The following is a 26,369-nucleotide window of genomic DNA, read 5'->3' as shown; positions in this document are numbered from 1 at the left end:
ATGGGTAGGGTGAGCATGCAGTGCCTGCTTGTTGGGCTCTCAACAGAAGCAAATACCTCTAGGAGGTTGGCACAGGCTACTCCTATTTGCAGGGCCCTGAAAATGGTAAAGAACTCTAAGAAGATCTGCAAGGTGACCAGAGCATTTGGCAGTAGCAGCAGCAGGATTCATGAGTTCCTATGGGTTGAGAGCAACAAACACTTGTGTTCAATTGCAATGCTCTCCTTTGTGGTGATTGGAACCACAGGTGGTGCCTGTTCAGGGACCCTTAGTGGGAGTCTGCTATGCCCATCTCTAGCATTAGTGATAAATGCAGTGGTTTGCCTCTGCCATCTGTTGACCATGCATGACATGATCGATCCATCTCATTTAGACCACATAGGAGTTGCTGCACAGGCTGTTCTTAGTTGCAGAATACAGAGATTTGGCATATGGGTACTGCCTGGAACATTAAGCAGTGGCAGCAGCAGTGCCAGTGTGTTCCCAAGGGTGGGAGAGCACCAACAGGTTGTATTCAGTCACTATGCCCTCTTCTGTGATGTCCTTGAAGGATTGGGTCTGAAAGTGGTGCCTGTTCACTGACCCCTAGTTGTAGTGAGCCACTGCCACCTCTGAAGCCAGAGATTACTTTGGTAGTTTTTGCCTGACTCCTGTAAACCATGCAAGAAACACCTTATCCTGCTTATCCCCCATAGGATGTGCTGCACAAGGTACTCTTAGTTTCAGATTCCTTGGAAGGGACAGTGATCAAGTGTCTGGGCACTCCCCAGAACATTTGGCAGTGGCAGCTGCAGGTGGGTGTGCTCCTAGGGGAGCGAGAGCAACATCAAGTGGTGTTCCATCATTATGTCCTTCTCTGTGATTCCCACTGAGGCGGTTGGGTCTGCAAATTATTTTTATTCAGGTATCTCCAGTGACGGTGGGCCACACCCACCTCCGGAGTCAGGGATAACTACAGTGGTTTGCTTCCACCACCTGCAGGTCCAGTCTGCCATGGGCTGTTGGAGATGCGCAGTCCATGGCAGGCTAGCAAGCAGCTTCTGGCCATGGGGGGCTGTGCAGGTGACACACGGTCCACAGTGGGCCATTAAGTGGCTTCCCTTGGCCAGAGAAGTCCTGTCTTCCATGGGCCAGCAAGCAGCTTTCTGCAGCCAGAGATGCCCAGTCTGTGGTGGGCTAGCAAGTGGCTTCCCTCAGCCAGAGATGCCTGGTCTGCAGTGGGCCAGCAAGCAGCTTCCAGCAGCCATAGATACCTGGTCTGTGGCAGGGCAGTAAGCATCTTCCAGTGGCCAGAGACACCTGGTCTGTGGTGGGCCAGCAAGTAGCTTCCCACGCCTAGAGATGCCCAGTCCATGACTGGCTAGCAAGCGGCTTCTGGCCATGGGGTGGCTGTGCCAGGGATGCTCTGCCCTCTGTGAGCTGGTGCGCACATGCACATGTTTTGGCACAAGCAGTTTCCTGTGGCAGCCTGCCCTTCCTCCTCTCATCCTCCCCAACATTGGTGCCTTGCTTCTCCTATAGATTCAGACCTCCAAGGTTCCCTCTGCCATGGCTTTCCACTCCCCAGCCCTTAGCATACCATTCCCCCACCTGTGGTGCACTGCTCCTTAGCCCCTTAGGCTGTGTCCACACTGCCAACCCCAGCCCTCTCTTGGGGACTGACCTCCAGAGCCTAAGTCTCAGCACCTGAGCATCTCAGGCTGTGGTGTCTGTACCAGTGGTTCAAATAATCTGTGTGGCTCTCACTCTTCTTTTCCATTCTCAGACCTGCTATCACACTTTTCTCAGCGACTTTGACTTCCCTCCAACTCAGCTCATCTTTCCATTCGTTGGATGGCTTCCCAGGGTGTGGGTTTCTGTTCTCCTTCACAGTCCCCTCTCTGGAATGCTAGTGAAGTCCTGATTCCTTTTCTCTCTCTCTCTTACTTTTTTCTTTTGTTCTACCCAGTTATGTCAAGAGTTTCTTGCCCTTTTTGAAGGTTTAAATTCTTCTGCCAGCACCCAATTTATGTTTTTTGCAAGGAGTTTTACATGTAGGTGTGTTTTCTTGATGTGTTTATGGGAGAGGATGAGCGTGACCTCTTCTGCCATCTTGCTCTGCCTTGATGCATGTGTTTTCAACTGGTACGATTTAATATTATGTAATGTAATGTAATGCAATGGTAATCTTTCTAAACCACCTTTAAGTCTCTCTCTCTGCCTTTTTTTTTTTTTTTTTTTTTTTTTGCTTTTTAGGGCCACACCCACAGCATATGGAGGTTCCCATGCTAGGGGTCCAGTTGGAGCTACAGCTGCTGGCCTATACCACAGCCAAAGCAATGCCAGATCCAAGCCATATCTGAAATCTACACCAAAACTCACAGCAGCACTGGATCCTTAACCCACTGAGCAAGGCCAGGAATTGAACACACAACGTCATGGTTTTTAGTCAGATTTATTTCCACTGCCCCACAATGCGAACTCCATAAACCAACTCTAAGTCTTTTAGTTTAACCATTCTAACAAATAGCTATGCAACCTGCACAAAATAAGCTAGATAATCATGAGATCTGCAGTTATTACATGGGGGTAAAATTGTTGTTACTTTACTTTCTAAATTAAAAGATATTTAAAATCCAGTATCCTTCATTGGGAGAGTTAATTCATTGAGTAAAATTCACATTAATGTGTCAACAGCTGATATACCATCCATTCATGAGGACAGAAGATAGAATGCAAGGTTTGTGTGTCTGTCTGTGCATTGCAAAGGGGAACCACTGGAGAGGTGGAGCCAGTTTATGGTAATGTGTGAAGCTGATTTTTAGCAGTTCTTACCAACTCACACTTGGTAGTTTGAAATTGGCTATGGTAGGAGTATTATACTGTGGAAATGGGCAAATAATAAACTAAGAGATTTTTTTTCCTCCTTTTTTCTATAGAGTTAATTTTTCAACAACCACTGATTTGGGGGCTAAGGAGTGACAATGAAAAGAATAAGTTAAAAAAAAGAAAGACAAAATCAGGATAGTATGTATAATCAAAAAACATGATTTTTATCTCCTTCACTGTTTTAATCAGAACACTGCATTTCTTTTATATTTCTATCTACAGATTATTTTTAACAATAGAAATTGGTGATAGAAATCATCTGTTCTAGGCATTAATTTATGCTCTCCTCTCTCTACCTTTGCCTGTGATATGAATTAAAGCAAAGTTCATTTTCCTTTTCTTTCCCTTTCTGCTTTTTAGGCTTACCTGTAAATGAAAGATAATAATTAGCTGAAGAGTGTGGAAGAATAGTGTTACTAGCTTAACTACAAGATATTTAAATCCCTCTATATCCTGAGGTTCCTAAGGGTAGCATTTCATCTTTCCTATAAATGGCTTGCAAAGGATCTGTCACATGTAGATGCTCAGTGAGTATCCATTAACTAATTGAATTCAATGTTAAGTTGTATGACCAATAGGGGCATATTCTAAAGATAGTGAACCTTCAAAAAGTTTTAGCCAACATTGTAAATATGTCAAATTTTTAAAAATGTTAGTTTGAATTCTCTAATAGGTATGGAATAAATATATTTGGCACTGATGCATTCTTTTAAAAAAAAGAGGGAGTAAAAAGCATGTTATTTTCATTTACCACTAGGGACAAACAAGTATCTTTGTAGAAGACGTATGTTTTGTGTGTTTAGGAGAGTGTTCTTTCTGCTTATCCATTATAACTATTGTTTATTGAGGAGAGTAGGAAAAAAAACAGTACAAGTCTGGAAGAGTAACAGCAAAGAAACTGTAGAATAAAGAGGAGGTCCTCTTAGTGACAGCCCCATAAAAAAAGGGAAGGAAAATTAATAATAAAGTGAAATTATGCTGCGAGAATATGTAATTGCTTTTTATGAAATGATAATCCCTTAATAACTCATTCTGAGAGAGTTTCCCCAAAAAATACATAATAGAAAATAGATCCTTATGGAAAAGAGGCAGCTTATCATAAAATCATCCACCAAATATTTTGACTGATTTCTCTATGTCAAATACTATGCTGAGTACTATGAAAACAAAGATAAATTGGATACAATCTATGACTGAAATATACAGTTTTGACTTTGATGTTCAGGGTCTAGTGAGAAGAGCTAGGCATGTAGAGAAAGAGTTTAACCACAGTGTATGTTATATATATACACATATATTTATGGGATTACTATATATATATATTAATGTGTATGTGTGTATACGTATTATGTATATATTACATATAGTGAAATGTGTTCATTATATATATTATGTATAGTGAAATGTGTTCAGAGAGGTAACACTTGTGTTAGGTCTTGAAGGATGAATAGGAATTGCCCAGAGGTAGATGGAGTGACATAGAACAAGTCATGGAAGTGTAAGGGTACATGCTATCTGTACACTAAGAAATTTGAATGAAGGGAAGAGGTGACATACAGCTGAGGGGCATTTTTGATACAGAGTGCTCAGGACTTTGAAGGTCCTACTTTAAAATTTCATTTCTAAGCAGTGGAGCAACCCCATAGGTTTTAGAGGAGAGAAGATGTGTGGCTATAGACATATGATTTGTGTTTTTAACAACTATGACGTATCAGTTCAAGTAAAAAACGAAAAGTTTGTGGTTAATAGATGCAAACTATTGCATTTGGAGTGGATAAACAGTGAGATCCTCCTGCACAGCACAGGAAATTATACAGTCATTTGTGGATAAGCATGATGGAGGATAATGTGAGAAAAAGAATATGTATGACCAGGTCACTTTGCTGTACTGTAAAAATTGCAGAACACTGTAAACCAACTATAATGGAAAAAATAAAAATCATAAAGTAAAAAAAATTCAAAAAGAAGAGGAATGGGGACAGACCCAAGTGACATTTAGCAGGCATAAGAGGCTTTACTAGCAATTGCTCCAGAGATTGGGGTACAGAAGTTATCAAAAATATATGGGTTTTTTTGAGTTCCTGTTGTGGCTCAGTGTTTAATCAACCTCTCTAGTATTCCTGAGGATGCGAGTTCAGTCCCTGGCCTTGCTCAGTGGGTTAAGGATCTGGGGTTGCCATGAGCTGTGGTGTAGGTCACAGACATGTCTTGGTTCCTGCATTGCTGTGGCCCTGGTGTACGTGGGTGGCTGCAGCTCCAATTGGACCCCTAACCTGGGAACCTCCATATGCTACAGGTGGAGCCCTAAAAACACCAAAAAAAAAAAGTATGGATTTTTGAGTAACTGATAATATGTGGTAAAAATGACCCCAAAATGAGCAAACAAAGATGAGGGGTTTTGCTTTGAAAAACCGGACAGCAATGAATCACAGAGATTGAGTGTTGGCAAAGGGATAAGATGCCTTGGGTTAGTATGGAGCATTTTATATGACTTTGTAATTTAAATCTCTGAATTTTGTCAACCAAAGCCTATCAGATCCTTCACTTGTCTAATACAAAATGTACAGATTATAATAACTCCAATTCATATAGGGTTGTTGTAAGAATTAAAAGAGTGGATACACATAAATTTTAACTCAGCCTGGTACTTGTTTGGTGGTTACTATAACTGCTGATTTGTCAGAGTGTTACATGCCAGGCACATTTTAGGACAATTTAAACTTTTTTGGTAATTTTTCTTTAAAACTTATGAAATATTCCCCAAATTGTTATTCAAACTTAGTAGTTTGAGAAAAAAAAATAAAGTACTTCTAATATTCCAGTTAAGCTTTTTCTTTTACAAATTTCTTAACCTAAATTTAATAATAGAGTCATGAAAGAATTACTGATTTTGTGCTTTATTAGTAATACTATCTAGCTTCTATACTAAAATCTTGTTTTTTAAATATGATTTTACTTCAATTATGGGAGTAAAGTCACCTCTGTTAAAGCTGTCTTGGTCATTAGGTTTCATCACAGATGACACAGTATAACATATATGGCTTCCTCATTTCCTGTTACAGGTTGCTGAATCATAAGAATTGTGTTTCAACTCCAGGTTAATCATAATCATGGCATCCTACTGCTTCATTTTACCTTATAACTTATTCTTATATTTCCTTTCTTTAGTATACACATGATTCAGTCTGTCTACCTCTCTGAAATATTTTTTTAATTGAAGAAAGCCTGGTGTTTTCTTGTTGTGCGGCAGGTTAAGAATCAGACACTGTTGCTACAGTGGCTCTGGTCACTGCTATGGTATGGATTCAATCCCTGACCTGGGGAACTTACACAGGCCATGGGTCTGGCCAAAAAAAATAATAAAAATTTAAAAATAGATTAAAGAAGGGCAATACTATTTCTTCCGTAAATTTCAGATGAAGGGACTCTATGCATCTATAGTGATACGCAAAAAGAAAGTCAGAGAAATAGATAAAGGGGAAAACAAATGTGCAAGTTCTGCTTTACACAAGTGTACCAACCATTTCCAATAATGGAATTTTAAAAACACCACTGTACAACTCCCAAAATAGTATTTAATTTAAAATATCATTAATGGATGAGAAAATTATTTATTAAAAGGTCACTGACTTTCAACGTATCATCCAAGAGATTAATTTTTAATTGTATAGAAGAAATTTACTTTTAAAATAGAGAAACATGGAAGACATAATTTTAACAAAGTGTCCATATTTTCACTAGTAGTGGCAAAAACTAATAGTATGTGCTTCCTGATGTGAGATATTGGGATACATACAACAGTAAGAATGAAGTATTTTTGCAGGTATTTTTAATTTGAAACTAATTATTAAGAAACAACTGGATAAATAAACAATTTAAGATATACCACAAGGTAACTAGTTTTAACCTTTCAAGAATATTATGACCTGGAAAACTAGGAGAGACCTAAACCCAGGTCTTAAGAACTTTGCTCAATAAAACTGACTTTCCCCTGACCAAAAAAAAAAAAAAAAAGAAGAAGAAGAAAAAAATAGGACAAACAAAATGTGGCATAGACTGTTTTGGATTAAAAGAGACAAAACAGTGTAATTCTGTGCCTCAGATTTGTTTAACTGAGGGACAGGCAACTATGTTGTCAGTTCTCAAAACTTACTGGTAGTGTTCAGGCTCTTACATTGCATAGCTGATTCATGAGCATTTAATTTATTGTTATGTCTTGACTTTCATATATATAGTATTATTCTTTATTACTCTTACTTTAAAAAGTAGTTTCACCTTTCAAGAACTATAGAATTTAATACCTCATTTAGATTTTTGTAGTTAATAAATTTGTATCAATGTCTTATTGTCTAGCCTTTTCTAAGTATATGTGTATTATATAATCTCACTTAATCTTCAAAATGATTTTATAGATTAGAGGCTATTAATTTTCATATTACAGAAAAGTAATTGTGTTACAGAGAGGTTTAGTAATCTGCCTCAAGTCACATAGCTTGATAATGAATCTAACAGTTAAACTCCAGAGACCCTCTTCTTAATTACTTAGCTACTAATTAAATTTAACATCAAATCTATTTTTTAAAATTGATACTCCTTCCCTAATATACCTCTAGGGAGGAATCCTGCCCTATGTCAAAGCCAAGGACATAAAAGGGCCATGTTATAGGACTTGGAATAGAGGGACAATTCTATTCATGGCCATTAGTTTTGTTTTCCTCTTAGTTTTCCATGCTTTCTTTACTATTTATCAGTATTTTTTCCAAAAATAAGTGTATTTGCCAATCATTCTTCTTAGGCATTTGCATATTTGAGCAGTATATACATGGTCCCTGACCCACAGAGTTTACAGAGCTTACTAGTTATATAGAGATAGAAGGACTAACAACTGGGGTACTCCCATGTGGCTATAATGAGAAAAGTACAGGAACGTAGTGGAATTACCTAACAGTTTGTTAAAATGCCGTTTTAGTGAAGTTTTCTGAAAGATACTAATGTTCATGATGAGAGCTGATTGAAAGATGAACAAAGAAAAATAGTCCAGTACAGAAGCAGCATTTGTAGGGTGTGGAGCAAAACAAAATGACTAAGAAAACCTGATGGCAAAATAAAAATCTGAAAGGAGAAGTCATTGAGAGTGGATTGGCTGGTACAAAAGAGGAGGTGGTAGGACTATGTAGGAAGTTGTTGAATATTCTAAGTAGAGAGTGTAATGACCTGGGTAAGATTAGTAGAGGTAATAAGAACTGAGCAGATTATGGATATTGAGAAGGGCGACTTTGTGGGATTTGATCTTGATCAGATGTAGGAAGTGGTAGGTAGAATGAGGGTGTTTCTGAGGAAAGAACATTATTCAGTTTTATCTCTCTGGGCTTACATATTTGGCCTGCTTGGTCCAAAGCCAGCTTAGCATGACCTGGGTTTTATATTGGGATTTGAAATTGAGAGTTTATGTTAACAAATTATGCATATCTTTTTTTCCCATATTCCACTTCTCTCTAGGGATTCTAAATAGTGATGGAGGTTTGTTCTAATGATTGAGCTACCCTTCTTTTCTTCAAAAGAAACAAAACAAAATAAACTAAAATAGTAACATAACTTTATTTATTTTTATTTTTTCTTTCTTTTTTCTAATTATTTCCCCAATTTTAAAATTCATAAACTCTTAGATGAGAGTGACTAAATGACTAATTACAATTATTTGCCTTTGAGAGCTGGGAACATAGCTTTGAAATAAAGTAAATACTATTGAAGTAAAAGAAGAAATAATTTGAAATGTTGCACTGCTACAGAATTTTATGTTTTAAAATAAAGCACTTATTTCTTTGAATAATGCATTTATTTAATAATGGTAGCCTTTCAACAGTCTTGTGCACAATTAAGTGCAGATAGTTGTGAAAAGGGAAATTTTCTTATTACCACACCCACATGAAAGGTAGCAGTGCCAGGAATGCTGCTGGATACAAAAGGCATAGAGGTGACTGGGGCTTCAGTTTCTTGCTCTTATGTGTAAACTCTTCTTCTGAGATGAAAAAAAGATTGCAGAGAAACCCAGCTTAGGACCCTTGTAAAAATTGCATCTTTTCTGGAGTAAGATATGAGTTCTAGAGAATATAATATTTATGGTTCTAAGTTAAGAGAGTATTTTAGATACTTTTTATTTTCTAAAGAGAACATTGATTATAACCCCTAACATTAGATTTTTGCAAATAAACTACAAGTCACCGTGAATTGTAGTTTTGAACTTTTGTCCTATTATAATTATAATGTATATATTATAACCATAATGTGTTATATATATTATTGATAATATATGAATATTACAACTATAATATATTACATACCTATACTAGAACATCTAATACCTTTGACATGGATGAAATGGGCTGTATGGTAATCAGATAACTTGTAGTGTCTTGATATTCTTTATCCTCACAGTATTAAATTATCATCTCAAATATCTGAATAAGTTAAAGCTAAAAGGTCAGAATAAATTTTTAACCTCACCTTCTTAAAATAAGGAAAATACACATTTCTCAGTTTTCAATAAAGATGTTTTATGCTTTCTTCTAGGTCTTTTTATTTAAAAAATTAGTATGAAACTTTTCATCATTGTTTCAAAGCTCAACACATAAAATAAAATTATTATTTCTAAAGAAAAAAATTTTGCAGCTTTTGGTGTTTGTTCTGTTTTGTTTTATTTTTAATACTGAAATCCCTGAAGTTGCATGGCCAAACCCACTGTTTCATTTTCTGGTGCTATAATGACAGAGTAAAGAACAAAAATCCACTCTTAACAGCAATTTTTTTTAAAATGCATCAAAGCTCCAAAGGGAAAAGCACACTGAAATTATAAGTTCTATTAGGTGCTGTCTCACTTGTAGGGCAACATTTATTTTCATGTTTACATCGTCTTATTCCTCACAAGACACTGAAGATTGCTTTAGAATCATCAGGGTCTCAACCACTAAATCTAGCACCAAGGAAGAATTAACATTAATTTTTAGAGCTGTCCTTCTAGATTTTAAAATTTGACCTTCAAAAGTGGCATGCATTTTCACCACTAGATCTAAAACAGAAATATATGTATATATACATATTGTTTGAAATATTTAATTAACTTCATAAGATTAAACTTTCACAAGTTTCCCTGGAAGAAATACAACCCAAATGATTTAAAATGCAGGTAAACATTAAACTATTTTTGTTTGTTTATGTCTTTTTTTGGGTCCCTTGCCTTTCCTTCTCTCTCTCCCTGAATGTTCCTTTGAGCGCAGTGTTCCACATTAGTGAGACTGAGTATCCACAAGGGATGTAAAGCATGGCATTTGGAAAAGGCTGTCTTTTAGGGTCCCATGAGCACTGACAGCATGATGAAAAGTTAATAGGCCACATGTACTTGCCATTTACAGGTGTATGAGCCTTAATAGTGAATTCATTTCATGGCTGTCACTTGGTGCCCCAGGATACACCCAGTGTCACAACCTGTTTGCTTAAAGTTTTTAACCTCTTCAGAGTCAGAACTTGGAATTTCAACCTATAGAGAGCAAGATTTTTAAATGACAAGGATTTAACAACTAAAACTTGTGAGATATTTCCTTAAGGCAGGGACAGAGTCAACAACAACAACAAAACAGGATTATGTATGATAATCCTGGAGAAGTCTAGTGACCTGACAGCTCATGTAGTTCTCCCAAAGATTAGTCCCTGTTGGTGTACACCAATGTTGTCAAACTTGCCTAAACATGAAGATCAATTGTCGGCTTCTGGTTAAATACCGATTCTCAGGGTCCCCTGGAGACTCTAATTTAGTAGCTATGAAGCATGATTCAGGAAACTTATTTATTAACAAGTACCCCAGGTGATCCTATTGATTCAGTAAGTGTGAGTCATACTGATTAGTCAATGCAAGCCATCAACAACAATCTTCTTGCTGCTTGCAGCTTATTCTAGTACACCATGAGAGTTCACTTCCTGAACTTCCTGTCAGGCTTTAGAGAGGATTCTGCTCCCTGCTTATACCTTATCACTGAGGAGCTCCACATATACTTGCATGTAAGTTTTCCCTACTCTAACAGAGTCTGCACGTGCAAACCCTGAAATCTGTGGCTATCACCTAAGAAATAGCTCTCTGCTGTCCCAATTCTCACATACCCGTTCCTTCCTTTCATATAAAATATCACATTCGGTGGACTCTATTTATTTAGAGTTGTTTACCTATTCTCCATAGTAGTTAAGTAACAGTGGTTTATTGAAAACAAACACATAGAATTTTTTCCAATGTGGCTTTTCTCTAAGAGATGACATAAAAGTCCCATCTTCTCCCATTGTGGGTGTTCTGTAATTTGACTTTTTGTTTTCAGCCCCATTAACAGGAAATAGAGCAAGAGCGGTGGCTCCCTAAGGATATTTTAAGACTACATATCTCCTTAGAAGAGCTAGTCATATGTCCCTAACAAACTGGAGGTATGTAATTTTGTATCCAGTTAGTGGAATGAGGAGCAAGGAGGATGCTGCCAGCCTGTTCCACTTCTCCCTTCATGTTGATTTATATAGTTTCTCTTTTTCATGCTCACCATATACACTTATTGTACTAGATTTTCAACCTCTGAATATGCTCTTAATGTGTTTCATTTTTGGATATTAATTTAAAAAAATAAAATGGTATAGACTACAATAACATTAAGGACATAGAAAGGAAGGTAATTAAAACATCAGGTGTTTTTATTTGCTTATTCATTTTTAGAAAGGAAAGCTTTTGAAGATGCACATTTTAATTGTATTTTGTTTTTTGTGTGTGTGCTCAAAGCTTAAATTTAGTGTAATTGTTTAAGAAAATAATGTTGAGCTTTAATCCTCTGAGGACAAAGAGAGATTACATATTCCTTTCATACAGAGAAAAAAAAAAAGACACAATCCTCCTAGAACACACTAGCATCTCATTGTCAAAATCCAAAATACACTCCGGAAGAAAGCTGCATGCACACAATTATAATATTTCTTTTTCTCTTTAGACCTTTAGAAATGCAACCTGGCTTTTATTTCCCTGTTCCAAACTTAGTTTCAGCCATTTATCCATAACATAATATTCAAGGTAACACTTTAATTTTTGGATACTTCATTCAGATAGAGGACATTACAGATCCTTGAAAATATTTTGAAAGTTGTTTGTCGTTTCTCTAAAAACAAACTGGGGTGATATATAAATAATACTGGGGTCTTATACAAATAATACAAACTGGGCTCATATATAAATAAAAGTATTTTTGCAAAGTTCAAGCCTCTGAAAATTCATGAGCCACAGATACTTAGATATAAATTAAATAATTTTTTATTTAGGATGGAAAACTAGAGTAATAATTTTAAAACTTTGTAGAATGCTTGAAAACAAAAGGAAAAATTTGCAGAAATGGCAGATGATCAATATGTTCAAGCAGTGTTAGCATACATCTCTTGTTTGCAATTAGCTCTATTTCTCTGTTCCCACAGATAATTGGGAGTGTTCTTCCCACATCCAATGCTTGAAGAAAATAAACCAGTGCTCCTTGACTTCCAGACATATGACCTAGTTTATACCAAAATTTATCCCCTGTACAGTCTGCCCTTCTAAATTGTGTGCTTATTTCCACAAATCCTTTTAACAGAAAAAAAAAATGTTACAGTATTTTTTGTTTTGCTATAGGTTTCCTGATTGAACAATTTTAACAACAATTTCTTCAGTCAATCTTAACATTAATCAGTTTTGACATTCTGACTGCCCTGTTTTGGGGAAGGTTGATTACTTCATACTCTTTGACCTAGAAGTGATATCTGACTATATTTTTATACATCCATATCCCAGATTTTAAATTTTTTCTTGATGCTGTCTTTATTGTTTTGAGCATCTCAGTAGAAAAAAAAATAGCATTCTTCAAAATGCTATACATTATGATTTGCATATTCAGCAAAAATTGGGAGCAGATATGTTAATTAATTCAGGTATTACTGTACACCCTACAATAATTTTTATTTATGCAGTGAAATCTAGATTTGTTTATGAAGGTAATGTGTGTGTGTGTAGGTATGTACAAATATCTATTTGTTTCAATTATTGCCAGAAGAAATTATCACAAAATTATAGGCTTAAAATAACATAAATGCATTACCTTGCAGTCCTGCAGGTCTAAATTGAGGGTGAAACCAAAGTGGGCAGGGCCATGTTCCTTTGGAAAGTTGGGGGAGAATCCTTTTTCTGGCCTTTTCCAAACTCTAGAAGCTTCCAGTTTCTCCTCTCCTCATCATTAAAGCAAGTGGAGTTGTAGACCCTTCGCTATTATATTTTCCTCTGACCACAACTGGAAAACATTCTCCACCTCTAAAGACGCACAAGATTGGATTTGGCCCACTCCACTATTCCTGGATATCTTCCCCATCCCTAGCTCCTTCCTTAATCACAAATGCTAAATTCTTTTGTCATGTAAGGTAACTTACTTATAGGTTTTGTGCAAAAGGAGGTGGACATTTTAGGGTTCATTAATCTACCTACTACAATATGATATTTTATGATATATGACATGCCATATTCATATATATATAAAATGTATATTACTTTTTATTTTGAAGTATATCATACATTCAAAAGTATATGTATCTACATATTACATAATAATCATTAAATGAAAACACATTTACTCACTACATAGACTAAAAGAAAGGAATATTTCTGACAGCTTAGAAGCCTCCCTCTCTGATTTGCTCCTCTCCCATATACTTACCCCTAGCATTTTCCCTACTTCAAATATTTATACAGGATTTTGTGTTATTTGCTCTGTAGACATTGATACTGCTCATAAATTTCTTGTGCACCTTTTCTACCTGGACACATGAGAGACAAAAGTTTCCTGTCCCTCCCCAAACTCAATAGGTAGGAAAGACTATGTTCTACTGAAAAACGAAATATGACTGGCAATGAAATTTCTTACTTCTCTGTGAAGCAATGTTAAGTTCTCTGCAGTACTCACTCAATTCTCTTTGGTATCCTACTAGGAGAAAGTTGTAGAGCACAAGATCAAGCAGCCTGAATTCATGTCTCGCCATATAGAGAATGCTTTCATTTGCACCGAACTTTGCATTAGTAAAAAATAAGCTTAAATTCTGTAAGGACACAAAGACATTTTTTGCAGTGAAATACCTTGCCTATTTGATTAATATAATTATTTCTTCATTTTATTTAGCATTCTCACAACACTGCAAAAATTCCTAAACAATCGGTTATTTAGTTTCTCTGTTTTTCAAAATAATACAAATGACATAAGATGGTATTTTTTTTGGTTTGCATCTTTTATTCATTTTTTGAATATTTTTCCATGTAAATATTTGTGTTTTTTATTAATTTTCATCTGTGTATAATATTTCATCACATTAATATATCACATTTTAAACTTTCCATTGCAATTAATGGGCATTTGCTTTAGATTAGAGGTTTGCTAGTATGAATGACTTTGTACAGGCATTGTTATAAATATGTCCTGGTACATATGTAACATGTCTAAAATTTCGTTAGAATATACAGATAAAAAAAATTGTAGGGTGTACAGAAGTACAACATTTTAGAATTTTTTTAACCTGATCCAATTTGTAGTTTCCCCAGTTCGAATGAGAACTGCCATTCCTCCACACCCATGACAATATTTTGTATTAATCATATTTTTTATTGTTCCTAGTTTGGTAGCTCCGATATATTTTTTAATTATGGTCATCCTAATTTGTATTTCTAATTAGTAATGAGATTGAGCATCCTTTTGAATATTACAGACCACTTGGGATGATTCTTTCTGTTAATTCCAGTCTTTTGTCCATTTTACAAGTGGCTTGTTTGTTTCTTATGGTTTTATTAGAGTTATTTATAGATTTTAAATCACAATCTTTTGTCAAAATACATATGCAATAAATAAACTTCCATTTTCTGGCAGTTATTATAATCATTAATGTGTCTTTTAATTTACAGAATGTATTAATTCTAATGTGATGAAATGAATCAGTCTTTTTCAATATACATACCAACTTTTGTCTTATTACAAAAATTGTTGTCTATACCAAGATCATAAGGATATTATTTCATGTTTTCTTTAAAAGCTTTGTCTTTAAATCATCTGTAATGCACTTGCAGATGTTGCATGATATGGAGATCTAATTTCACTTTTTCTCCTTCTTTGTGCCCAAATGCCTTAGCACCATTTACTGAATAGTTTCCATGTATGTGTAAATCTCTTTCTTGTCTCTCTATACCATTGGTTTGTCTTCCTTCACTGTAACATCAACTTAATTTCTCACTTTTCCTTTTCAAGAATGTCTTGTTTTGGCTAATTTTGGTTTTAGCTCTTACATATAAACCATCTTATTGAATTCCACATTATGTCCTATACCTGACATGCAGTGCTGGCTTTCAAAAATTATCCATGTGCAATCCACTGAATACTTCCACTGTGGAGAATACAGTCACATGACCATGCCCCTAGACAGAAATCTAAATGTTGAATCTGGAAAGAAGAGGAAAAGATTTATGTAAACATCTAGCCAATTTATACCACAATCTTATCTTTTTGATATCAATTCTTTAACATTTTCCGATACATGAAAAAAAAAAAAAAACCATGATTCAAGTCGCCATCTAATCATTGCAGCTTAATCTCAGGCATAATCTCTTATGCATAGTCCTCTCTATTATATTGAATCTGACTTCATTGCTCTAGATACACATGAACTAAAAAGACAAGTTTTCTACTGACCCTTGACCAAATAACAGAGATGGAAGTCCAGGGCAATTATAATAAAGGCTTATTCATAGAAGGGAAGCATGTTTGAGATACATAGTAATCATTGGTCATGGTGTTTATGAAATTAAGCTTAACTAGCCCTGTGAGATTTCTCTGTTACTTCAAGGCACCAATTTCTTTATTCAATAGCTAGTACAAATAAACTTCTCAATCTATGAAAATTTAAATAGCAAAGAATGTTAGTACTTGTTTACATAAAGCCCAAAACATATATTTCTATTTGATGGGTGTCTTTTCTCCAAATAGACTCCTTCGATCTTAAGGTTTCACCATTTTATCATATAATTTTCAGATTTGCTGTGTTATCTCAAACTTGCAAGAATAAGAAGAGTATGGAGGATAATGAATGAGAGAATTTTATGAGCTTGGCCTGAGAAGGAGACCACATAAATTCTGCTCAATTTCTAGTGAACTATGGTAGTTTTAATTTAATGAGAAGCAGGGAAACTTAGTCAAGCTGTTTCTCAAGAAGAAAATGAAATTAGTTTCACAAACATATGCTTATAGTTGCTTATATTTGTTCATATTATATAATTTTCCTTGGAGAGCAAATCTGGGATCCATGCCACAGGGAAGCAAATGTGAAGACAGAATTATATAATTTAAAAAATAATATTAATAATTATACTCTATATTTTATTCAGTTGGTGGTTTCCTATGTGTCAATAGATGTGATAAGATATTTAAATACATAACATTTAATTATCATGACATCTGAAATAAGTACCTTTGGTATTTAAATTTACAAATGAGAAAACTAAAGAAAAAGAAAGTATCTTGCCCAAATTCACATGACCAAAAACATGATTTTGGTGTTTTGCATCTTGTTTATTTGATTCTATAACTCTCACTGATAAATATTACACATTGTATCCAACAGTCAAGTACAGATGAAGGTGTCTGCTGAGTAGCAAGGAATGAATTAAATGGGAAAAAGAATGATATGTTTTACATGTTAAGGGTTGAGGAGACCAGGTATGTGCTAAAATGTGTAAAATTAGGAAGAAATAACATTTAAGGTTTTGGCACATGTAAAATAAAATATTACATTGCACATGATATATCTTCAATACATAAAATGGTGTATAATGTGATGTTTTCCTTTTGTATTGTGATAAAAAATATTCATAAGTAAAACTTACTATCTTAACCATTTAAGTGTGTAGTTCAGTAGTATTAAGTATATTCACATTGTTGTTAGATAAACCCCCAGAACATTTTCATCTTGCAGACTTAAAACAAATAGAAAACCCATTAAGCAACTCCCCTAGACCCTGGTAACCACCATTCTACTATAATGTTTTCAAGGTACTGTAAGTTTGGAATTTAAAAGAAGTGAAAAGTTCATTAGAGAATGATCTTCCTTTATATATGGAAATCAACTCTGTCAATATATTTTCCACGTATATTCAAAGATCCCCATTATGTCTTTACATATGAGAAATACCAATATTTACCTAGGTTGTAAAAAAAGGGGGGGGTTATGATGGATAATAAGAGTCTTTGAAAATTAGCACTCTTCTTTATGGGTAGAACCTTAATGATTGACTTATAAGAATTATGTGCAGATATGGAGCAGTAAGTTTCTGACATAGGTGCTGGAAATGTGCCCAAGCAGTGAATGTCTATGCAGGATTTTAAAAATTTTTAAATTTTTTTTAGGACTGCAACTGCATCAAGTGAAAATTTTCAGCCTAGAGGTTTAATCAGAGCTGCAGCTGCCAGCCTACACCACAGCCACAGCAGTGTGGGATTCAAGCTGTGAGCTGCATCTGTGACCTACACTATAGTTCATGGCAACATAGGATACTTGACCTACAGAGCAAGGGATCAAACCCGCATCCTTATGGATACTAGTTGGGTTCTTAACCTGCTGAGCCACAACAGGAACTCCTTTTTAAAAAATTTTATTGAAATATAGTTCATTTATATAGAGAAATTCTTTATACAGGCATGTCACTTAGTGGTTAAGAGTATAGATTTTAGAGTTAGTGCAACATGAGTTCAAATCCAGGTTGTACCATATAGCCACTATTTGTCTTTAAGCATGTTACATTACCTCTCTGAGCCTGTTTCCTTTTTATAAAATAGGGTGAATTACAGGGCCTATCTCATAAGGTTAATCCACTCAATTATTGTCAAGGATGTTGTTTATTGCTTCCAGTGGCCGGTTGGATAGAAGATCTTAAGTTATTAGAAGCGGGTATGGAAGGGGCTTAGAGATGCAAGTAAAGTAAGGGAAAATGAAAAATACCAAGTAGCATGTAGAGAAAAACAAATCTGACTCTCTATTAGATCTGTTTCTCTGACTTTAAGCTTTGTATTCTATCATTTTTGCTACAAGTTAATTGCTAAATGGATGTTGCCTTTAGCTTAAAGGAAACATAATGGCCCATCTCCAAGAACCCTGCCCTCCCATGCCTGAATATTACCTTTGTTCAACTCACAGGAAACATTCTGACCCAGCCTACCTGTGAATGTCTGCAGGTAGAAATAAATTAATAAATTCCCTCCTGGAGTCTCGCCACCAGGAGATATTTGTAACAATTTTAGTCGTTTTATTTACCTCATCAACTCCTCCTCTCTTTGTTCTATAAAAGAAACTGGTGTCCAAATCCTGGCAAGATGATTCTCCGGGACATTAGTCTGCCAATTTCTGAGACTCCCAGCTTTCAGAAAGCAGTTATTATTCCTTGCCCCAACGCCTTGTCTCCTGACTGGCCTGTTGTTACAGCAAGAAGAATGAACTTGGAATTCCATAACAAAAGTTGCAGTTCATCTTAAGCCTGATGAAATACGATCTGCTTCCCTGATGCTCTCACATAGTTCTTATCCTGGGATTTGGGAATATCCTGGTCTCTGTACAAAAATTCTCTGAAAGACCATTTATTTCATCTATAGGCAATCCTATATTCTAAGAATGAATGTTGGAATATAGTTAATGCTAAGGTAGAGCAATATAAATCACTGAAATCTTAAAATTATCTTTTATCATAGACAAACCTGTCCATACAAATTAAGAAATTTAGCTTGTCACAAAGTTTCCAACTTGTCTATTTTTGTATTAAAATAAAAATCAGATTTCTTTAATTAAAATGATACATGACATATCTATATTTCACAAAAAATTTTAAAAAGATATTTCCTTCAGCAGTTTTATTCAACATTTAAGTTAACCTATCAAAGTATAGATGACATTCTTCAAGAAACAGAGAATTGGAATCTTGATTCTAAATATTTTGTGTAACATTGAATGAAGGAAGGAGAGATAAGTATCTGCTCGGGAGGAAAATTTTGAATAACGTACAATATATAAATATGTTATACAAAGTTAAAAAATGAAACCATATATGAAAGTAAAATATAAAATGCATATGAAATTTTATAATTATGTATTACATTGCATAATGTATATAAAATTACACTTAGGATAAATACATAATAATAAAAGCATGGAATATGACTATATAATTATGTAATTATATAAATATGCTAAAGAAATAAATATATATCACTTTTCGGCTCAAAAATTAGTCAATATATAAATAGCATGTATAAACAAATACAAATATAAACAAATACAATTTTGAAGATTTTCTTTACTGCTAAGCAGCTTTGAAGAAATTCCTTCTCACCTCCAAACCCTCCTCTTTGTTGTGATATCTGAGAACTGATTGAACCTATAGTGGAATAGTGTTTACTGTATCAGTATGATTCTTTTCCTTATTGGATTATAGAAAAGGTAGAAGTATCTGTGAGAATTTTGTGATAAAATGACTAAGAAGATTTTCTTCTACAGGGAGATTATAAATTTTGGTTTCTTAATAATGCTTAAGCTCACAGTAAGTCAAGCCTTAGTTATCTAGGAATGACTTACAATAAGAATCTCTATAAGATTGAACTTCTGCTGAATAGGGAATTCAGCAATTATCTGAGAAACATGCTAGTTGTCAAAGATGAAAGCAAAATTAAACTGAGTATTCTATCACACTGATGGGGGAAGAAGTCATCACTGACTTTAAATACGTATTTTGTCTAAAGTCAGTGGCTTAGGATTGACAGTTTTAAGGAAATTAAATATCTCTGCCTAATATATGTTCACCAGTCTTAATGAGACAGAGTTCAAATCCAGTTTCTACCCCATAACAACTCTCTTTGTCATTTTTTTCACTGTAAATTTACACTTAATATCGAAAAGAAAGCTGTTTGCTATAGCAGTTTCCTCTCCATGACAATATAACATGATTAGATTTAAATTGTAAAAAGAGTAGCAAATTATCAAAGAATGACTCCAGCAACTCCTGAAAGCATCATTTTTGAATAAGGCTGCATATGAAAATCTATTGCCTACCATATCAATAAAGACAGGATACTGCAGCCATCAAGCCACTACAACTGCTCTCTACTGTGAGCCCTGTGGGAGCTCAGGCTAGAGACAAATGGGCTGCCTGATTCCAAGCCCTCAGCTACTACAGCCAGCCCCAACTATGTACTGTGACCCCAGAGAGCTAGGTTCATATCAAATAAATGATTTCAGGAGTTCTCTTGTGGCTCACTGGGTTAGGGATCTGGTGTTGTCACTGCAGTGGTTTGGGTTGCTACTGTGGCTTGGGTTTAATCCCTAGCTGGGGAACCTCCACATGCTACAGATGCAGCTAGGGATAGAAAAAAATAAGAAAGTAATGACTTCAATGAGCATCTTCACATACATAGAAAAGTGTTAAATTCATTAAACTGAGATGTCTAATTTTCTTTTCATAGAAGTAATCTTTTGATATTCCAACTACTTGCTCTTTGTTGTAGAATTTTATACATGCCGACTCCTTCCTTACCTCTTCAGAGCAGTCTTTCTGAGCTATCTGAGAAGCTACCTCCCATCCTTGATGTCCTCAGAAAGTCCATGAGATAAAACATAATTCTCAACTTTTAGGTTGTGCATCTTTTTCAGTCCACAGTACTTCATAAAAACACTGAAAGGACACAAATTTCTTTTTTCTAGAGTGATATTAAAACTTCATAATGGATTCCTTGTCTTTAAAGGATTTTAGAGTTATAAATAAGAAAATCATGTCTTTTTCTGTAATAAAAAAAATTTCAGCAATCCTTGGGGATATGCTCAGAAACTTGGCTGCTGCATGACTGACTCATAAATTTCAGAAAAAAACAAAGAGTGATCAAAGACTAAGAATATATAGCAGCAACTCATTTGAAATATGCGCAGAATTGGCATTAATAAGCATCCTGTTTTTACAACTTACAGTTCATTGTGGTCTATGACATCACTCTTTTAACTGGGCAGGTTATCCTTCCTAAAAGCCAGCAGGAGGACTTGTCCTGACTCAGGACTTGAGCATCTGCCTGTGCAGAGCTCCTCATCACCACACCTGAACTGCCATGGTGTGAACTCATTTAAACTGATCTATCATTAACTTTTGTCTTTATGAGTCCAATTCTTGCCTTTGTTAGATACTGTCTTCCTAGGGGTTTCTCTCCTTCATATACATTTAAATATAAGAAATAACTAATTCTCCCATGGTATTGTGTTATCCTTTGATGATCAAACTCAGAGCCTAAACCACAAAGCATGGTTCTTTTGGGTGGGGTCAGTTTTTCCTTAATTAAGGAGGACTTTCAGCTTAACAGTTATTACATTTAAAGGCTTTATTTATCTATTATTAAAACCTTCTATATATCAAAAATACCCAACAAATGAAAGAAAAAAAATTTTAAGCATCTCCTTTGCCCTTTTTCTGTTTGCTCATCCCTGCTTTCCTCAGACCTTAATCATAAAGATGAGATCACTAGGGAACATTTAACCTAGCTTCTGATTTTGCTTTACACAATGTACACAATGCTTTGCCTAACCTGTTGATTCCTTTCCTAGATTAAAAGGAGTAGGAATGAAGAATTAAGTAGCTAAGGAATGACTCACTCTCTACCCCCAGCTTCCTTCTTTAGCAAACTTGCAGGTGGACCATGCAAGTAAGATAGTTTTCAGGAGAAGACCAAAAGTCAGCAGGTCTGAACACAATAGAAAAATTAGCAAGAATCTGACCTCCTTCCTTAATTGTTAACTGACATTTTTCCCCTTCTTCCCTTAAAAGTGGTCATAGCTGAGCAGAATCTTCAGAGTCTGGACATGAATCCACCTTTTCCCCTGATTGCAGGCTTTTCTAAATAAATCATCTTTCCTTTCTACTGACACTTGCCCCTCTATTATTGGCTTAAAAATATATTGTATTGAAGTATAGTTGATTTACGATGTTGTGTTACCTTCTGGTGTACAGCAAAGTGATTCAGTTATACATGCTTATATGTTTTTTCATATTCTTTACTATGATGGTTTATTACAGGATATTGAACATATTTTCCTGTGCTGTACAGTAGGACCTTGTTGTTTATCCATGCTATGTAAAAGAGTTTACATCTACTAATCCCAAACTCCCAATCCATCCCTCCCTCACCTCCTTCCCCCTTGGCAGCCATAAGTCTGTTCTCTATGTCTGAGAGTCTGTTTTTGTTTCATAAATAAGTTTATTTGAGTCATATTTTAGATACCATATAGGGTGATATCATATGGCATTTGAGTTTCTATTTCTGACTTATTTCACTTAATATAATAATCTCTCAGTCCATCCATCTAGCTACAAATGGAATTATTTCATTCTTTTGTATGGCTTAGTAGTATTCCATTGTATATGTATATACCTCATATTCTTTATCTATTCATCTGTTGATGGACATTTATGTTGCTTTCATGTTTTGGATGTTGTAAATAGTGCTGTTATGAACATAGTGGTGCATGTATATTTTTGAATTATGTTTTTTCCAAGAGTGGGATTGCTGGGTCATATGACAACTCTGTTTTTAGTTTAGGTTTTGTCTGATTTTGGTTTGGTTTGGTTTGGTTGATTGGTTGTTTTTCTATGGTGTAGTGCAGTGGTTTGAGGTGGGATTTCAGTTACCAGACCAGGGACTGAACGCAGGCCACAGAAGTGAAAGTGCCAAGTCCTAACCAGTAGGCCACCAAGGAATGCCCCTATTTTTAGTTTTTTGAGGAACCTCTATACTGTTTTCCATAGTGGCTACACCAATTTACATTCCCACCAATAGTTTAGGATGGTTCTCTTTCCTCCACACCCTCTCCAAACTTTATTTGTAAACTTTTTAATGATGGCCATTCTGACCAATATGAGATGGTACATAGTTTTGATTTACATTTCTCTAATAATTAGTTAAGTTTGGCATCTTTTCATGTATCTATTTACCATATGCATATCTTCTTTGGATGTGTGTCAATTTAGGTCTTCTTCCCATTTTTGAATGGGTTATTTTTTTTTTTTTTTTTTGGTCATTGAATTGTTTGAGCTGATTGTATATTTTGGAAATTGAGCCCTTTTTTGTCACATCACTTACAAATATTTTCTCCCAGTCTGTAAGTTGTCTTTTTTTGTTTGTTTTTGTTTTCTATACAATAGCTTATAAGTTTGATCAGGAAGGAGACTTGAAGACATCCAGGCTGCATTGTTTGTGTCTTGGGAGTCACAGCTGCTGCCTCTGCTTGCACTCCCTGTGGAAGATACTCAGGCAGTCTCATACATGTTGTTGGGTGTTCCCCAGAAGCTGGCAAGCCGAGTGCTGGTAGCATCCTGTAATTTTGCAAATAATGCTACATTTGAAATGAAGACATGTGATCTTCACCTGCTGGAAGAGGACCCTCCCTTCACTAGGGTTCTCACCAGGGAAGATAAGCTCAAATACTACAGGAAGCTGCAGACCATTTGCCAAATGGAGTTAGAAGCAGATCAGCTCTATAAAGAGAAAATTATTTGTGGTTGCTGTCACTTTTGTGGTGGTCAGGAAGCTTGTGTGGACATGAAGGCCAGCATAGACTCCAAAGACCAACTGATCACAGCCTCATGGTTTTCACTTTACTCATGGACTTTCTGTGAAAGAAATTCTTGCAGAGTTTATAAGATGAATAGGAGGTTGTGCTAAAGGAAAAGAAAGATCCATACACATATACGCCAAGAATTTCTATGGGAGCAATGGCATCTTGGGAGCTCAGGTGACTCTGGGGGCTGGGCTTGCTTTGGCCTGTAAGTATAATGGAAAAAATGAGGTCTGTTTGACTTCGTATGGCAATGGCACTGCTAATGAGGATCAGGTATACAAAGCTGACAATATGGCAGCTTTGTGGAAATTACCTTGTGTTTTCAACTTTGAGAATAACCACTGTGGGATGGAAACATCTGTGGAGAGAGCAGCAGCCATCACTGACTACTACAAGAGAGACAACTTCATTCTGGGCTGAGAGTAGATGGAATGGATATCCTGAGTGTCTGGGAGGCCACAGGGTTTGCAGCTTCCTATTGTAGATCAGGAAAGGGGAACATACTGACGGAGCTGCAGACTTACCATTACCATGGGCATATGAGTGATCCTGGTGTCAGTTATGGTACCTGAGAAGAAATTCAGGAAATAGGAAGAGGGACCCTATCATTGTTCTCAAGGATAGGATGGTGAACAGCAGTCTTATCAGTGTTGAAGAATTAAACAAAATTGATGTTGAAGTGAGGAAAGAAATTGAGGATGCTGCGGTTTGCCACGGCTGATCCTGAAGCACTTTTGGAAGAACTCAGCTATCAGATATACTGCAACGACCTGCCTTTTGAAATCCAGGGTGCAAACCAGTGGATCAGTCCATCAGTTAACTGGAGCTGGTTACAGTTTCAGTGGGCTATGTGGCAGCAACTGTGAGGACTGCTTTGTGTTACCAAATTTGCTAAGGAGGAAAAACCCATGGAAAAAAAAATGTGTAGATTAAGATTGTATAATTGCATGTGGTTTGTAAACTGTTGATTAAAAAATGTTATTGCACACTTAAGAATTAATAAGGATATAATAAATTTTATTGTAGATTTACATAGGTCTAAAATAGTTAATATTTTGCTTAACCCTCTTTCAAATTTTTTTTAATCAATCTATATGATTTCATTGTATACTATTTTAACCATTATTTTTTAGGTTACTGAAAGGAGAAAAAATTCCTTATAATGCCTGTTCAACTCTGTCACCTTTTTGTTGGTGTGGAGGGATTATTTTCCTGTCTCTTTAAGTACCCAATAGCTAATGCAGTGTACCTTAGTGAGCATGTTGGTGCTAAATCCTATTCACACTGAACCATCATTTCTTCTTAATGAAACACAATTTTTAATTATAATGAGGCAGAGGGTGGAAGGACAATTCCATTTTTAAATAAGCCTACTTTATTTCACAAACCAAATATCCTAGTTTTCTCCATTTTTTATATTCAATATTAATATGAAGCTATTTTCTTAATAGTTTTCTATTTATATTCATATCAAACATTGAATTCAAGGCATATTCTTATCAAATTTTCTTTTTCAAATTTTAAGTTCAATGTCAGTTAATAGCAATATATGTAATTGTATAATCTAAAACAGTGGTTCCCAGCCTTTTTAAAATATTAAACATCAATTTTTTCACAGCTCCAGCTAGTGATTTTTCATTGAAGTAACTTAAAATTCATTTTTATGAATTTAATAATACTCTGGGATGTCAAGACTAGGTTTTGCAATCACTGTTCTCACCATACATACAATTCTATTCACCCTTAAAATGTGATGATAAATAAAAGGTTAAAAAGATTTTCCATAATTCTTTAAAACTTCAGATTCTTTAATTGTTTGTTGAACAAAGATATCTCTTTTGGGTAAGGCAGCATTATTCCTGTGGAGGCCAACAGAAGCCTTAACAACAAAGGTGTCAGCTCTTTGATCCCTCTGTCCCCTGGTTTAGCTGATTAAGCCTAATTTTAGTTTGCTGGGGCCCCCTGAATCTGTCTTCTACACTAGGAGACTGCAGTTCAGAGCCTTCAGAGGAGTCCACCACTATGAAACAAACAGGAGTCTCCTTTAGAGTTATAGCAAAAGATAATTTTATTTTTTTAAATTTATTTTATTTACTTATTTTTTTGGGGGGCTGCACCTGTGGCATATGGACGTTCCCAGGCTAAGGGTTGAATTGGAGCTTCAGCTGTCAGCCTATGCCACAGCCATGCCAGATCCTTTAACCCACTGAACAGGGCCAGGGATAGAACCCATGTCCTCATGGATACCAGTTGGATTTGTTACCCCTGAGCCACAAGGGGAACTCCAGGAAAAGATAACTTTAAAGTGACATCATAAAATACGAATTTAGGAGCCCTTAAAGCAAAAGCTATATAGTATATACTTCTAGACTTGTCTAGATTATCTGCCTAGTCTTAAATACATAACTAAAATAAGAAGTTCCTATTGTGGTTCAGGGGTTAAGAACTCTACATAGTGTCCGTGAGGATATGGGTTCAATCCCTGGCCTTACTCAGTGGGTTAAGTATCAGGCATTTCCACAAGCTGTGATGTAAGTTGCAGATGCAGCTCGGATCTGGTGTTGCAGATGGCTGTGGCCTATGGCTGTGGCATAGGCCTGCAGCTTCAGCTCCTATTCAACCCCTAGTCCAGGAATTTCCATATGCCAAAGGTATGGTCCTAATAAGGAAAAAAAAAAACTTAACATAGGAATATATACTCTTAACATATGGAGGTGACAGTTGTGCCCTAGTAGGAGTGAGACATGGCCTTAGAGATAAGTATAGAAATGCTGATGGATATGTGCAGAGCAGGC

The 26,369-nt window shown here is 35.6% G+C and overlaps 1 pseudogene; it reads left to right on the top strand.

Annotated features, from left to right (window-relative positions):
* LOC100519046 lies at window positions 1–24,440 on the top strand (annotated as a pseudogene).

The sequence above is a fragment of the Sus scrofa genome, chromosome 11, assembly GCF_000003025.6.
Source record: "Sus scrofa isolate TJ Tabasco breed Duroc chromosome 11, Sscrofa11.1, whole genome shotgun sequence".
In the NCBI taxonomy this organism is placed as follows: Eukaryota; Metazoa; Chordata; class Mammalia; order Artiodactyla; family Suidae; genus Sus; species Sus scrofa.
Note: the sequence above shows the minus strand (reverse complement) of the source record. Positions and strands in the feature narration are given on the sequence as shown.